Source organism: Vicia villosa, linkage group LG6 (genome assembly GCF_029867415.1).
Source record: "Vicia villosa cultivar HV-30 ecotype Madison, WI linkage group LG6, Vvil1.0, whole genome shotgun sequence".
Lineage (NCBI taxonomy): Eukaryota > Viridiplantae > Streptophyta > Magnoliopsida > Fabales > Fabaceae > Vicia > Vicia villosa.
This window is the reverse complement of record NC_081185.1, coordinates 162,487,962-162,503,860: the sequence shown is the minus strand read 5'-3', so window position 1 is coordinate 162,503,860 and position 15,899 is coordinate 162,487,962. Positions and strand designations below refer to the sequence as shown.

Sequence of the window (15,899 nt, the reverse complement as noted above, 5' to 3'; positions counted from 1 at the left end):
GACTAATTTAAGTATGAAAAATAACTCTCGCTTTAGAGACCCCTATGACCACACACGACATTTATTTTCCTATTGGAGGTTATGATTGTATAGATCTACATGGTTATGATTTTTCAATATTTTGTAAGATAAAATTTTATAAGAGGTGAGAGATTAAGTGAGATGTGGGATATTAAGATTGAAAGCCAAAAGATGAATATGGATTTTCAATATTATGTAATAGTAGGTTTTAGGAGAGGTGGTAGATTAAGTGAGAGGTGTAATATTGATCCATTTATTTGAACTTGGCTTCCTTTCCTATTCTATCTCGGGTCACTATGTATTACCCTTTTAAGTTTTTGTCCTAATAAATTTTAGCTTTAGTTTAAAGTGTTAAATTTTATGAAGATAGAACTTACCATTTCAACTCTCTCATTTCCTTCTACTTTCTTTTTATTGTAAAGGGTGGCATCCAGACCCAAGAGCATTCAAAATAACAACTGTAACCTATAAGATCGATATATACATTTTGGTAAAACAATTTGAGCCATAGGTATTAGATATTGCTTTTGAATAACTTGTAAGTAGGAGACATTCATAGGCAGAGACAAGTTGTCTAGTGGAGTAAAAAGTAAATCAAACGAATGTTTTGTGTGTTTGTTTTTTTCTTCTATTAGTACAAGTTTGGTTGTAAAGAGAAACATGGTAGTAAAAATTGGTAAAACATACCAAACTTTTTTTCTACCTTGATAAGGAGAAAGTGAGAAGAATGACACAAACGCTTATATAAATTATAAAGTGCCAATAAACATATTTAAAGTTATGAAAAGCTATACATGTATACCTAAATTGATTTCCTCCCCTTGAGAATGCATACAGCAGTGGTCAGCCTTTCAGTTCATATTAAAATAATTAGTTTTGATTAGAAAGTGGAAAAATGACAAAGCATGCATAAGTCAGCCACTTCAATGGACATTTAAAGAGTAAAAACTATCCATATCAACCATAGGCCTTATATATATAGAACGGGTTTCATTCGTTCAATAACTACATTTCGAATAAATATTTTTTAAATTCAACTGTTGGATTGAAACATAATATTATAATTTTTACTATACCGTCAAGATATCCAAAGATTAACGTCAAAATGAGTTTTCATATAACGTTAATTTTGATGTAATTCAATGACATAATAAATTATTATAAATTAATCTCAAACTTTATAGGTGTGATCTGTATGATAGTGTGTTTCAATCCAACGGTTGATTTTAAAAAATATTTATTTGAAATGTAGTTATTGAGCGAGTGTAACTCTTCGAGTGTAATTTGATCCATCTATATATATATATATATATATATATATATATATATATATATATATATATATATATATATATATATATATATATATATATATATATATATATATATATATATATATATATATATATATATATATATATATATATATATATATATATATACTTAGAGAATGTTATTTTTATGTGAGAATATGAAAATGAATCTGAACTATTATGTTTTAAAATAAATAGTGAAAATTATGTGTCATTCATTTTTCTCTTTCCTCCATTATTAAAATAAATAATGGAGGAGAGAGAAAATAAGAATGACACATAATCTCCACAATTTATTTTAAAATCTAATGGTTCAGATTCATTATCATGTTTTCACATAAAAATTACGTTCTCATAGTATACATCCTATATATAAAACAACTTTTGCAACTTGTATTACAACAAATGAGGGAAACTCATATTTATAACTACCAAAACCTTAGCAAGCTCATGCCTAAAAAATATGTTAGTATCAAAGTATTTTTTTTCTCACATGAGATTTTAAGGCATTACAACAATTCTCCACCTTGATTTTAAATTGACGGTGATGTCAATTTAACCACTAACCACCTTGCTAATTTCTCAAAAGTTTGAGTCATTATTCAACAAATTTGATCAAGTGTAAGCAATGCTTGAACCCTAATTTTGGTAATGATTTGGTGAACATAATTGTTGGATTTTTTTTTGAGGGAAATTTTATGAACCTAAATCTCCTTTGACTCTATTATGTTCCTTATAAGTTGTAAACGGATGTCAATGTGTTTTGTTCTCTTATCATAAACTTAATGATTGACCAAGTGAATGACACTTCAACAAGTTTAATATATTCCGCATGAATAGTATATTACACGACAATTGATTATTGATTTACCCTCCAGCTTATAGTTGTCCCAAACAACTTAAACACATAACTGAATAGGGATTTTCTAATGTTCATATTACCTACATTGTTTGATTCTTCAATGTCCTCTAAATTATATTCCTCTTGATTTGACCTTGTGTAAATTGAACCATCCTTTATATAGTCCTTCAAATATATCAACACCCACTTTAAAGCTTCATAATGAACTTGACCAGGAGTTAGCATAAACTGACTTACTATGCTGATTGCATATGTTAAGTACAATCTATTACAAACCATACCATACATAATGCTTCCAACCCCACTTGAATAGGGAGTAATTTGCATGATCTTCTTCTCTTTCTCAATTTGAGGATATTTTTTAACTGAAAGTTTCGTGTGATGATCCAAAGAAGTGTTAACAATTTTAACATCTTGCATTCTATAGAACTCTACCACTTTATTCAAGTAACTACTTTGAGATAATAACAACTCCCTCTCCCATGGCTTCTCATGATATCCATACCTATAATTCTTTAGCTTAAGCAAGATCTTTTATCTCAAATTTACCATTCAAGATCTTCTTGAGCTTAACAATCTCGTTTTTGCTAGAGATTGCCAATAAACTATAATCACATATAGAAGAAAGTATAACTTTCTTATTCCTCTTCAATATTTATACAAAACCATGTTTAAGAAGAAATTCATCAAACTGATGATACTACTGCATCGACTTTGTTTCAACTCATACAAAGATTTCTTCAACAAACACATGTTAGTCATTTCTTTTACAAAAACTTTTGGTTGTCTATGTAGATTGTCTCTTCAAGGTCTCCATGTAAGAAAGTTGATTTGACGTCTATCATTCCAATTCAATATTATATTGATTTAAAATTGTCCCAAGCACTCTTATAGAAAAATATTTTACCACAGGTGAAATTTTTTCTTGGTAATCAATCTCTTCCTCCTGAATAAAACCCTTAGTTACAAGTCTTTCCTTAAACCTTGGTTATTAAATTCCTAAAATACATTCGTTCTTCTTGAAGATCCATTTTCATCCAACCACCCTTTGTTTCTTAGGTAGTCTTGCAATCTCTCAAGTACAATTCTTCATCATTGAACTCATCTTATCATTTACTGCTATAAAAGATCCTTGCCTATCTTTGCTTTTGATCTCTTCTTTGAAGGTCTTTGGTTACGAGTCTTCCAACTCTTTAGCCACTATCAAAGCATAACAAATAAGATCAGCATAACCGTACCTTTGAGGTGATACAATTTATGTCCTCACTTTATCACATACCAACTAATAATTAGGAAACATTGTACGATGCCCTTCAATAGTACTCAAAATAGGAGTCTCAATTACCTCCTTGTCTCTAGTCTCGCTAGTAGGTATATCCACCTTAAAGTGAGTCTTTTCTACCCGAATTCTTTTAACCTCTAGGTCTTTTCACTTCATCCTCATACGAGTCTCATAAAAAGTAAAATTCATACTTATGATAATTTTTTATCCTCCAAGATTCATCTTACACAATTTGTAACCCGTCATCCCTTCAAGATAACCAATTAAGATACACTTCACAGTCCTAACATCAAGTTTGTCTTGTTTGATATGAGCAAACTTAAAAGCTCCAAAAATATTCAGTTATGAATAGTCTAGAGGTTTCTCACTCCAAATTATCTCTAAATGTCTTGAAGTTTATTTCGGTGGATGGTCATCTATTGATCAAGTAAGATGTTGTAGCAACCACTTCACCCCAAAAACTCTTTGGTAACCCAACTCTCAACGGCATGAACCTCACTCTCTCCAAAAACTTTCTATTCATGTAATCAACTAAGCCATTTTGTGAAGGTGTTCCTGCAACAGTTCTATATCTCTTGATACCATATTTCCTGAAAAACTCATTAAATTTCTCTAAAACAAACTCAGGCCATTGTCAATTCTTACAACATTCAATTTAGTTTCCAATTGATTCTCTATATAAGTATAGCATTCATTAAATTTTTCAAAGGTGTCACCTTTACTTTTCAAAATGTAGATCTATAATCTTCAATAAAAATCATTAATAATAAAGAGGAAATATAATTCACCCCCATAAGTTTCCACCTTTGTTGGACCCCATAGATCTAAGTGAACATAGACAAAAGGTCTAATATAATTATGCACATCACTTCCAAATTCCACCTTGTGTTATTTTCCTAAAATGCACTTATTTCAAAATTATAGTTTATTTAATTTCCAATTCCCTATCAAACCTTGTTTAGCAAGTTCAACTAAACCTCTTACATTGACATGCCCTTACATCGAATTCCACAACTTAGATTTATCAAGAAGGTCCTAACTAACTACTGATGCATGACTAATGACAGTGGAACCATCTAAAATATACAACCAACACATTTTGGACCATTTATCCATTATTAATGAACCATGTAAAATTTTCATCACCCAAGTACAACTTTAGTGTAGAAGCCTAAATCGTCAAACATGATTATAGACAAAAAATTTCACCTAAGTTCAAGAACATACCTCTTATTACATAGAAGGAACTCACGATAAGTGAACATTTACAGTCTGATTGTACCAATACCATGAATTTCTGCAAGCCTTATTGTTTCAAAATCTAACGACTCTACTTTCTTTCAGCGCAAAAGTTTCAAAATATTATTTTCTTGGACACATATGATAAGAGCAATCTGAGTCTATAACCTAACTCTTATTTGTTTCCAAACTTGTTATCGCTAATGCATCAACACTTTCATAACCATCTTTGTCTGAGGCAATCACAATATGAATATAATTACCCGTGTTCCCTCTTTCGGGATAATCCATCTTGAAATTATCGATTTTGTGACAAGTGAAATATTTAAACTTTAACTTATCAGAAACCTTAGACTTGAATTTTGACCTGCATCTTTTCCCTTTTTGGTTTCCTATATTATCAATCCTTCCTCTCAAGTCACTTAAGTTTTCACCAATATCGTCAACCTTTAAATCTTTCAACTTTGATAACTCATTTCTTCTTACGGTTTTTTGGAGATCATCTAAAGTTATAGTTCTTTTTTTACCATAAAAAGGGCATCCTTAAAATGCATAAATGATCTAGTTAATTATCTTAACAAGAGTAGATCACTACAACAAATAACGCTTTTAACCTCGGATACGGAATGGGTTTTACCTCGGCGAAAGTAGCGAGGTAACGAAGGGCGTCATGAAAAAGTTTCCACTAAACACCTCGGTGATTAAAAAACCGAGGGGTATAGTTATATGCACATGGATTTGAACTCCATCAACTCCAACTATATTATTTTCAAAACAAGCGTAAATTCACCATTTTTCAAAAGAGTGATACTTGAATGTCAGAAATTTGCAGTTAAATTCACCATTTTTTAGCAGTTTGTTTGTTTGAAGAGAGATGAGTACACAATAAATGTCATACTATTTCTTTGGTTGAAAATGTACAACAAATCTTTGAAGCAAGATTGATTTTTTGCACCTGGAATCTATCAAATGAGCAAAAATACAACAACAATATCAACACTGTTATGTGAGATAGATTGCAAGAGAAGTAAAAATATTTTGTTCTAGATAGAAGAACATTGAAGATTTTTCTGTCTTGCAGCCCATCCCAAAGAATGATGCATGCAAGTTTGGAGCGGTTCATATAAGTAAAAATTGGGTTAAAATCTGTTTGACGAGTGCTTTTACAGTGAAATCTTATTATTTGATCCCTCAGTTATATCAAAAAACTGCAGTGTTAGTTCATTTAGTCTACACTTATAAACAAATAAAAACATAAACTGCAAAAATAGGGAATCGAAGCGTGTCATGATTTATTTTTTCCCCCGGTTTTCTTAAAAACTGAGGAAATATATTGTTTTTATTATTAGGGTTAAGTATGTTTTTGGTCCCTATAAATATCTCAAATTTTATTTTTAGTCCCTATTAAAAAAATGACATATTTTAGTCCCTATAAAATTTTTATGCAAGCAGTTCTAGTCCCTGCTATTTTTAAAATTTTTGAAAACTGTTTAATTACCCTTAAAATTTTAAATTTTTGAATAATTTTTTTCATACGTGTTTAGAATATTATGAAATATGTTTTTACCAAATTATATAATTTTTTATAGTGTGAAAAGTTAAATATGAATTTTTTAAATTTCAAAAGATAATGATAAAAGTAATGCAGATCTCAACTTAAAAATCAAATTTTGAGTTTCTTTTTTTCGAGGAACTTTTTATAACGTTCTTAACATTTCTGTAAAATAACCATTAAAAAATACACATCGGTTTAACAGTAGGGACTAAATCTACGTGCATAATAATTTTATGGAGACTAGAATATGTCATTTTTTTAATAGGGACTAAAAATGAAATTTGAGATATTTATAGGAACCAAAAACATACTTAACCCTTATTATTATTATTATAAAAAAATAAAACATGGAGCGCCTAGGCATAATACCTCGTATTTTTTTATTGGCTGATGTGAAAGCTTCGTCATAAAATGTATTATTTGTAGTAGTGGATCATTGTCCTTATCTTCAATTTTAATATATATTTTACAAATCATTAATGATCTCGTGAAATTTCGCCAGCTGCTCCACAATAGATTTATTCTACACCATACGAAAGAACAAAGTTATTGTTTCAAACACAATAAATGAGCCAATGACTTTATCATGTATAATGAGTAAAACTTGGCCCACACCTCAATCACGATCTTCTCCCCCTCTACATCCCTTAATATTTTATCTCTGAGGTACAAAATAATGACAATTATACCCCTATCCATTATCCCAGTCTTTTTATCTTGTGTAAGGCATGCATGCATCATTGCATGTCCCTTCAATGCTTCTACACACATTTGTGGAATTAGTATTGCTTGCATCTTCACCTTCCAAAATCTGAAGTCTTTGTCTTTGAATTTTTTTTATGATGTCTCACTTCGAACCCATGATGCTCACTTGTAAACTTAACCCATTTGTCTCATGGTGGACGCTGCATGTTGTAAAATTGATAGAATAATTAAAACCATTTCGGCAGAATTATTGAGAGTTCAATCACACCAAAAAATTTGATGTATGAGACAAAGAACAATAACCATCAGACAAATGGTCTTAAGGATTAAAAATAATAATAGACAAGAACACATGGAATTTGCTTACTTAGTTCGATCAAATTGATCTACGTCTAGGGGAAAGAGTGGTTCTGCAATTTACTATACTTCAAAAGTTATTACAAGATATTACAATAAGTAACAAGAAAATAGTCTTTGGAGTTCCCAAGAATAAATCCTATTTTTACCCAAGTGTTTCTCAATCTCTCAGACTCTTAGGCTATGTTTGCGAGTTTGGAAGGGAAGGGAGGGGAGGGCTTTGGAAAATAGGAAGAATTAGGTGAAAATAATAAAAAGATTTTGGGTAGGAGGGTTTTGGAGGGTTTGATTTTATTCATAACACCAAAAACTCCATAAAATAGGGGAACTCAAAATTTGTATTGAAGTAGGGTCTTAGAGGGTTTTGGAGGGCTTACATAATTTTTCCAAATATCTTTTAGGTTGTTACACTATTCTCAAATTTAAAAATTTTGTAATAATAATGACTCTTTTATCATTCTAAAAAAAAATTATTTTTTCAAAAAATGTCAAATATTTTTCTATATTATTTTAAAATTTCGTTTTCGGAAGCCTTTCCCTCCCCTCCCCTCTAAACTCGCAAACATAACCTTAATATATTAATTACACAAACTCAATGTACTTAAAGTGTTTACCAATTCTTTGATAACCCTAAAGGTGTTGGAGGGGAAGAGAGGGGAGAATTTTGAAAAAAGAGAAGGATTGAGTGGAATGAGTCCAAAGATTTTGGTTGAGAGAGTTTTGGAGAGTTTGATTTTATTCATAAAACCAAAAATCTCATAATTTGGAGAACTCAAAATTTGTATTCAAGGAGGATTTTGGAGGACTTCCATAAAACTTACAAATATCTTTTATATTGGTATAATATTATTCTAAAAATTAAAAATATAGTAATGATACACTCTTTTATCATTTTGTACAAAATTATTTCTTCAAAAATTGTTAAATATTTTTTACATTTTTTTAGAAATTCGTTTTCGGAAGCCATTCCTTCCACTCCCTTCCAAACTCCCAAACAAAATCTAAAAGAATCTCAAATCCCTAAAATATAACTAAAGAATTTTACCCTTTAATTCTCACTAGAATTTCTACTTTCAATAAATTTTGCAACTTGTATTACAACAAAAGAAAAAAACTAATATTTATAACTATCAAAATGTTAATAAATCTAAATCCAAAATATATAAATACCAAAATATGAATATTTTTTTTCAAATTTAAGATTTTAAGACATATATCATAGAATAAAACTTTAGTCTCAACTTATAGCAGCCAGCTACATTTTACAAGCAGCCATATCAATTCATTTTGACATGAGGACTTAATGTTTGATTAATAAAAAAAATTAAGTGCACCTTCCAACAACTTGTTCATGCACTAATTAAACGAAAATATATTTGAAGAACCCATCATTGAACAAACATTAATTATAAGAATCTATTAACTAGAAATTATGCTTTAAATCCAACAATACCTAGTGTGTTGACCCTGCTGATAATTAAGAAATGAGAAAGAAAAGAGAAAAAAAGTTAAGTTAGAAAAATGTTTGCATCATCAATATCGAATCTCAAATAAGGCCACTAAAAGTGAACTTAACATCATTGCTTTTTTTGTTTTGGTCATAGCTATAGACAATAAAATAATACAAACAAGCATAGAAGAATATAAGGAAATTAAAAAAATTGAAAAGTTAAAAAGTGGTGTATAAGCACAACAAGTTATTAAAAATTTGATAATGACACTTCCACACATTATCTTTTTTATTTCTGTGGTTAAAGTAATAATGCAAAGAAATGGAATTTGAATTATCTTTACTAAACTTGGAATCATTTTTCAATTTATTATTCACTTGATTATCCTTCTAATTAAGTTGATCACATAGCATGTGGATTTAATCAGAAGCTGTGTCATCAGTCACTAGTGAGTGATAGGATCTGACTCAATTCTATGCTTTCACTGTATTTTTATTTATTAAGAAAAAAACTTCAAATGTATGAAATATACTTTTCTTTAGTTATTTTTGCGAGCTTGGAGGAGAGTTGGAGGAGAAGGTTTCTGAAAAATAAATTTTAAAAAAATATAAAAAAATATTTAACATTTTTAAAAAAAGTAATTTTGGTTAAAATGATAAAAGAGTCATTATCATTACTAAATTTTTAATTTTCAGAATAGTGTAACAACCTAAAAGATATTTGGAAAATTTATGTAAGCCCTCTAAAACCCTCATTCAATACAATTTTTGAGTTCTTCATTTTATGGAGTTTTTGGTGTTATGAATAAAATCAAATCCTCCAAATTTCTCCTACCTTTATCTTTTTATTCTTTTCACTCAATTCTTCATATTTTTCAAAGTTCTCTCCTCCCATCCCCTCCAAACTCGCAAACAAATCCGTAAGGTTTGTTAAATGAAAATGTCCAACTTATAATATGATCTAATCCAATGTTCTATGTTAAAAATTCTTAAGCGAGTTTCACATGTACATTTATTATTTTCAATGGAATAGTCACTACTATAAATAATTTATAATCGTAATTACACAAGCGAAAGCGAAATAACAAATGGCGTCATGAAAATTCTCCACTTTACTTTTCGATTTCATATTAACCGATGGAATAGTGAAAATTGTCATGAGTTTAATCCCCAACAACAACATATTTTTATTTTAAAAACTACCACCACATACCTCTCGATTTTTGTTAAAAATCGAGAGAAATTAAAAAAAAAATACAAATTAAATTATATTGTTTATACTAAATATTAAACTACATTGTTTATAGTTATATAAAATATTAAATTGAAAGTTTTTAATGTTACATTGTTTTGATTTCAATCTATAAGTACATATTTTTTATAAATTTGATTCAACACCATCACTTTGAATAAATTCTAATTTACCCAATGCTTTTCAAACTTAATGGTTTGCACGCTTCCAATTTCTGATATAACATAAAAAAGGTTGGATACATAACTTAAAATGTAAGTAAAAAAAGATATTATGCAAGGACACCAACCTTGAAACAATTTTTTTTGCACTTGCAATCCATCCCAAAGATATGTTCCAAGATTTTATTATCAATGTTTTCATAACACTTTCATTATCAATGTTTGAGTTTCAAAAGATAACGTCCAAGATATATAGTGGTGGTGTTCGCATTCTTATTGGATATAGAGGGTTTCTTGTGGATTGATGTGTTGGCAATATCTTGGGCGTTGTTATATTATGAATGTAGGACATATATTTATTGTTGGTTTACTAAGTAAATATACCCCTCGATTCTTTTATAAAATCGATAAAAAAGGTTATTTCATTTTTAATTAAAAATAAAACAAAATAGGGACTTTATCCTCGATTTTATAAAAAAAGAGGTATATATTACCTGCTGAAAAAAATGGTGAATGATAAAAAATTAAAAGTAACATGTAATGTTTCTTTTTTCAATTATTTACCATTCACTACTTTCTTTGTGTGTTGCAATATTCAAATATTTCTTGCAATTTACAGTATGTTTATGAATAAATTTTTCAATATTGTCAACCGAGGAAAACAATAAATTATGTTTTCTTTGATTTGCAAAAAAGGAACATTATCCCAAAATATAAAAATGGCCTTGCAAGAGAGGTGGAAACAACAACAACAAAAACATCATTGGTTATTAAAGAAACCGAAGGAATATATCAATTAATTAATAAATAAAAAATCACAATTTTTAAGGAAATAAACACTTAAACTATTTTTGCTAGAATTCGAAGCATGTCATGAATTACCTTTCCCCTCCGTTATATTCAAAATCCGTGAGAATAGATGATTTTTTTTATAGAAAAAAACCATGGCGCATTTTATATTATAACTCGATTTTTTTAGGTGAGATGATTCTTTTTACCTTGTTTTCCTTAATAAAATACTATATAATGAATTTATATGTTTATTTGAGGCATATTTGAAAATCTTAAGAAACTAATAAATCAAAATAAACCATTAAGCTTGTGGTATTACATACATTGACAAATATATTTTGTCTAAGAGCTCCCAAAGAATCACTCCTCGAGAATTGCGGATGGTTATAATAGCTCTCGCATATAAACAAAAAGTGCATCATTCACCAAATACACAATATCAAATTCAAACTTCAGTCACTCATTTCACTTGAATACATACTTAAGGGATTACGTGCCAACCATGCAAGTCATCCCCTCCTTCACCACATTAGAGGTTTAAGTCCTCTATTGCGCATCGAAACTACAATCTATGATCAATTATGGTCACAAAATGCAAAACCAAGGGGAAACACCATTAATGAATCCGTTTCTAAGATGGCGAATTGTCGTCCCAAAGTCGGACTCATCTCGGACAGACGATGCTCCGAAATCCCTAAATTAGCAAAAGTTAATAAGATATCAAACTCCTCCTTAAAACCCAGGGGGAGACCAAGGTAGCCATGTTACTCCTCAAGAATAGATAGAGAAACTACCGACAAAGAATCCACGGAAGCTTCCTCTCTGCACCCGCAACGAGGGAGTTAAAGTATTGTTTATTTTCCATATCGAATTGTGGTAGTTAGTTGCGCTTAATACATCGGTTTATATGAAATTTACCCAATATAATTTAGTATCATTTCACATCTTATTTTGCCTCTTTCTATTTCTTTTTCTTCTTATCTATGCAAAAATTTTCCTTGAGTATGTCATTCTTAAAATGTTCAATTCGCTTTGTTCCAAATCTTCATTCGCGAAAATAATTTGTATATCTACAAGTAGACTTCATGAAAATATCACAATAAAAGTACCCTAAGAATTTGACATCGATGCTTTTTTTTTGTTTCAAAGACTAAAACCTTATAAGAGAATTATAAATTATAACCCAAAAGAAAAAGTTGATGAGAATATTGTAATAATTGATTAAAAAAATTTGAAACTTTAGGACATAAAATTGTTTTCTAAATATTGAACATCCAAGTTGGTGTGGTGTAGCGGTTATCACGCTAGTCTTACACACTAAAGGTCTCTAGTTCGATCCAGGGCAGCAACATGTATTCTTAATTTCAAGGTTTTGAGATATAAATCCAAGAATCTAATGCAAACTTCATTTATTTATTCCAAGCTTTTCATTTTTTGGCTAGCATATTTCTTTTTACCTTGTTTGTCTTAATAAACTACTATATAATGAATTTTAATGTTTATTTGAGGCATATTTAAAAAAATCCTAAGAAACTTATAAATAAAAATAAACCATTAAGCTTGTGGTATTACATACATTGACAAATATATGTTAACTAAGGGATCTTAGAGAATCACGCCTCGAGAATTGCGGATGGTTATAACAGCTCTCGTGCATTAACAAAAAGTACATCATTCACCGAACACACAATTTCAAATTCAAACTTCATTCACTCATTTCACTTGAATACTGACTTAAGGGTTTGAGTGCTAATCATGCAAGTCTGCCCTTCCTTTATCGCATTAGAGGTTTAAGTCCTCTGTTGCGCATTGAAACTACAATCTTTGATAAATTATGGTCACACAATGCACAACCAAGGGGAAACACTATTAAGGAATATGTTTCTAAGAGATTGCAAATTGTCGTCCCAAAGTCGGACTCATCTCGGACAGACGAAGCTCTGAAAACCCTAAATTAGCAAAAGTTAATAAGACATCAAACTCCTCCTTAAAACCCTGAGGGAGACTAAGGTATCTATGTTCATCCTCAAGAATAGATAGAGAAATTACCGACAAAGAATCCACGGAAGCTGCCTCTCTGCACCAGAACGAGGGAGTTAAAGTATTGTTTATTTTCCATACCGAATCGTGGTAGTTAGTTGCGCTTAATCCATCGGTTTATATGAAAATTACCCAATATAATTTAGTAGCATTTAACATCTTCTTTTTCCTCTTTCTATTTCTCTTTCTTTCTATCCATGCACAATTTTTCCTTGAGTGTGTCATTCTTAAAATGCTCAATTCCCTTTGTTCTAAATCTTCATTCGTGAAAATAATTTGTATATCTACAAGTAGACTTCATGAAAATATCACAACAAAAGTACCCTAAGAATTTGACATCCAATATTTTTTTTTGTTTCAAAGACTAAAACCTAACAAGAGAATTGTAAATTATAACCCAAAAGAAAAAGCTGATGAGAAAACTGTAAAAATTGATTAAAAGAAGTTGAAACTTTAGGACATAAAATTGTTTTCTAAATATTCAACATCCAAGTTGCTGTAGTGTAGTGGTTATCACGTTAGTTTTACAAACTAAAGGTCTCTTGTTCAATCCTGGGCAGCAACATGCATTCTTAATTTCTATTTTTTGAGATATAAATCCAAGAATCTAATGCAAACTTCATTTATTTTTTCTAAGCTTTTCATTTTTTAGCTAGCATATTTCTTTTTATCTTGTTTTTCTTAATAAACTACTATATAATGAATTTATATGTTTATTTGAGGCATATTTGAAAATCCTAAAAAACTTAAAAATAAAAAGAAACCATTAAGCTTGTGGTATTACATACATTGACAAATATATGTTATCTAACGGATCCAAAAACTAATTCCTCGAGAATAGCAGATGGTTATAATATCTCCCCTATATGAACAAAAAGTACATCATTCACCAAATACAAGTATGCCCCTCCTTCATAACATTAGAGGTTTAAGTCCTCTATTGCACATAAAAACCACAATATCTGATCGATTATGGTCACATAATGTACAAGAGGATACACCATTAAGGAAGCCGTTTCTAAGAGAGGGTTAATCATCATCCTAACGTCGGAGTCATCTCAGAGAGACGAAGCTCCGAAATCCCTAAATTAGAAAAAGATAATAAGACATCAAACTCCTCCTGCATTCTCCATGGGAGACCAAGTTAGCCATGTTCCTCCTCAATAATAGATAGAGAAACCACCGACAAAGAATCCACAAAAGCTTATTCTCTGCACACACATCGAGGGAGTTAAAGTATTTTTTATTTGCCCTACCAAATTGTGGTAGCTAGTTGCGCTTAATTCATCGGTTTATATAACATTTAACCAATATAATTTAGTAGCGTTTAACATTTTCATTCCTCTCTCTATTTCTATTTCTTTCTATCCATGCACAAATTTTTCCTTGAGTATGTCATTCTTAAAATGCTCAATTCCCTTTATTCAAAATCTTCATTTGCGAAAATAATTTGTATATCTACAAGTAGACTTCATGAAAATATCGCAACAAAAGTACCCTAAGAATTTGACATTGATACTTTTTTTTTGTTTCAAAGACTAAAACCTTATAAGAGAATTGTAAATTATAACCCAAAAGAAAAAGCTGATGAGAAAACTGTTAAAATTGATTAAAAAAAGTTGAAACTTTAGGACATAAAATTGTTTTCTAAATATTGAACAACCAAGTTGCTGTGGTGTAGTGGTTATCACGTTAGTCTTACACACTAAAGGTCTCCAGTTCGATCCTGGGCAGCAACATGTATTTTTAATTTTTGTTTTTTGAGATGTACATGCAAGAAAGTAATGCGTGAAAATCCTAATAAACTTATAAATAAAAAAACCATTAAGCTTGTGGTATAAAATACATTGAAAAATATGGATTAAAAAAATAAATATCATGGAAGATAAATAAGATTGAAAATTGAAATAAAAATCTCGAGTACATATCTGAATTTAAGATAATGAAAAATACAAGTAGACAAAGGAATAAAAATAAAGAGAAGAAGACACCCTTACAGACTACTAATCGGCCTCAAATAGGCACGACCCTAGACCCATCTTCAGACTTCATAGGTCTCAAGTTTGATCCTGGGCAGCAACATGTATTCATAACTATACAAATCCCCCTGTAATGTTAGCGAGTTTTATTTTCATCCCCTGGTAAAGTTTTTTTTAAACCCCCTTATGTTATGTAGATTACCTCATAGAACCCCCCAATAGCATGGTGTTATAGAAAATATTCAGACATTATTTCATGTGTGGCATTTATTTTTAATTGTTTTCCAAGATTTGGACACATATTGATGATAACATGGCATAAGTTCCAATTTTTCTTCAAAGCTAGGGTTTTTATTCCCTCATTATCTCTTTGTCTCCGTTCTTCTACCTTTCATCTTCGCCCGTTCTCCCCTCCATCTTCATACGCCATCCCCTTCATCTTCGTACACATCCCCTTCATCTTCGTCCACCATCATCTAGGATGGGTGGAAGCAAATCTTCCTCAACGAATGATGTTAGAAAGTTATGAAAATGTAGGAATTCTATGGTAAGTATTTATAAGCATGTAATCATATTGACTTTACATTTTCGGTTTTATGTGTTAATCATATTAAACTTAAATTGCAAAATGGTTGCAGTCTATTCTTGTGGAATGATTTGGTCAATGAGCTTGAAGTGAACGAAATTAATCCGTCCATTTCGTCAATGTGAAATGAACAAGGTTTATTTGAAAGAGTTTGTGAAAAGAGATTGTTGAGGAGATTGATTGCAGAGTAGGAAGGCTTAACAAATTAGAAAAACTCAAGAGAAAGATTGTATTGGAAAAGAGAAAAAAATTTCCGGATGATGTTTGTAATTAGTCTGTCATGGATGGTGTTTGTAGTTGTGGTT

At 30.1% G+C, this 15,899-nt stretch overlaps 2 non-coding genes across 2 annotated transcripts; both read left to right on the top strand.

The window, feature by feature from the left end:
• The first annotated feature begins 13,521 nt into the window (after window positions 1–13,521).
• On the top strand, window positions 13,522–13,594 carry TRNAV-UAC (transfer RNA valine (anticodon UAC)). Its single transcript has one exon. It is a non-coding gene; the product is annotated as a tRNA-Val (tRNA).
• A 1,101-nt stretch (window positions 13,595–14,695) lies between these two features.
• On the top strand, window positions 14,696–14,768 carry TRNAV-UAC (transfer RNA valine (anticodon UAC)). The gene has a single exon. It is a non-coding gene; the product is annotated as a tRNA-Val (tRNA).
• The last annotated feature ends 1,131 nt before the right edge of the window (window positions 14,769–15,899 follow it).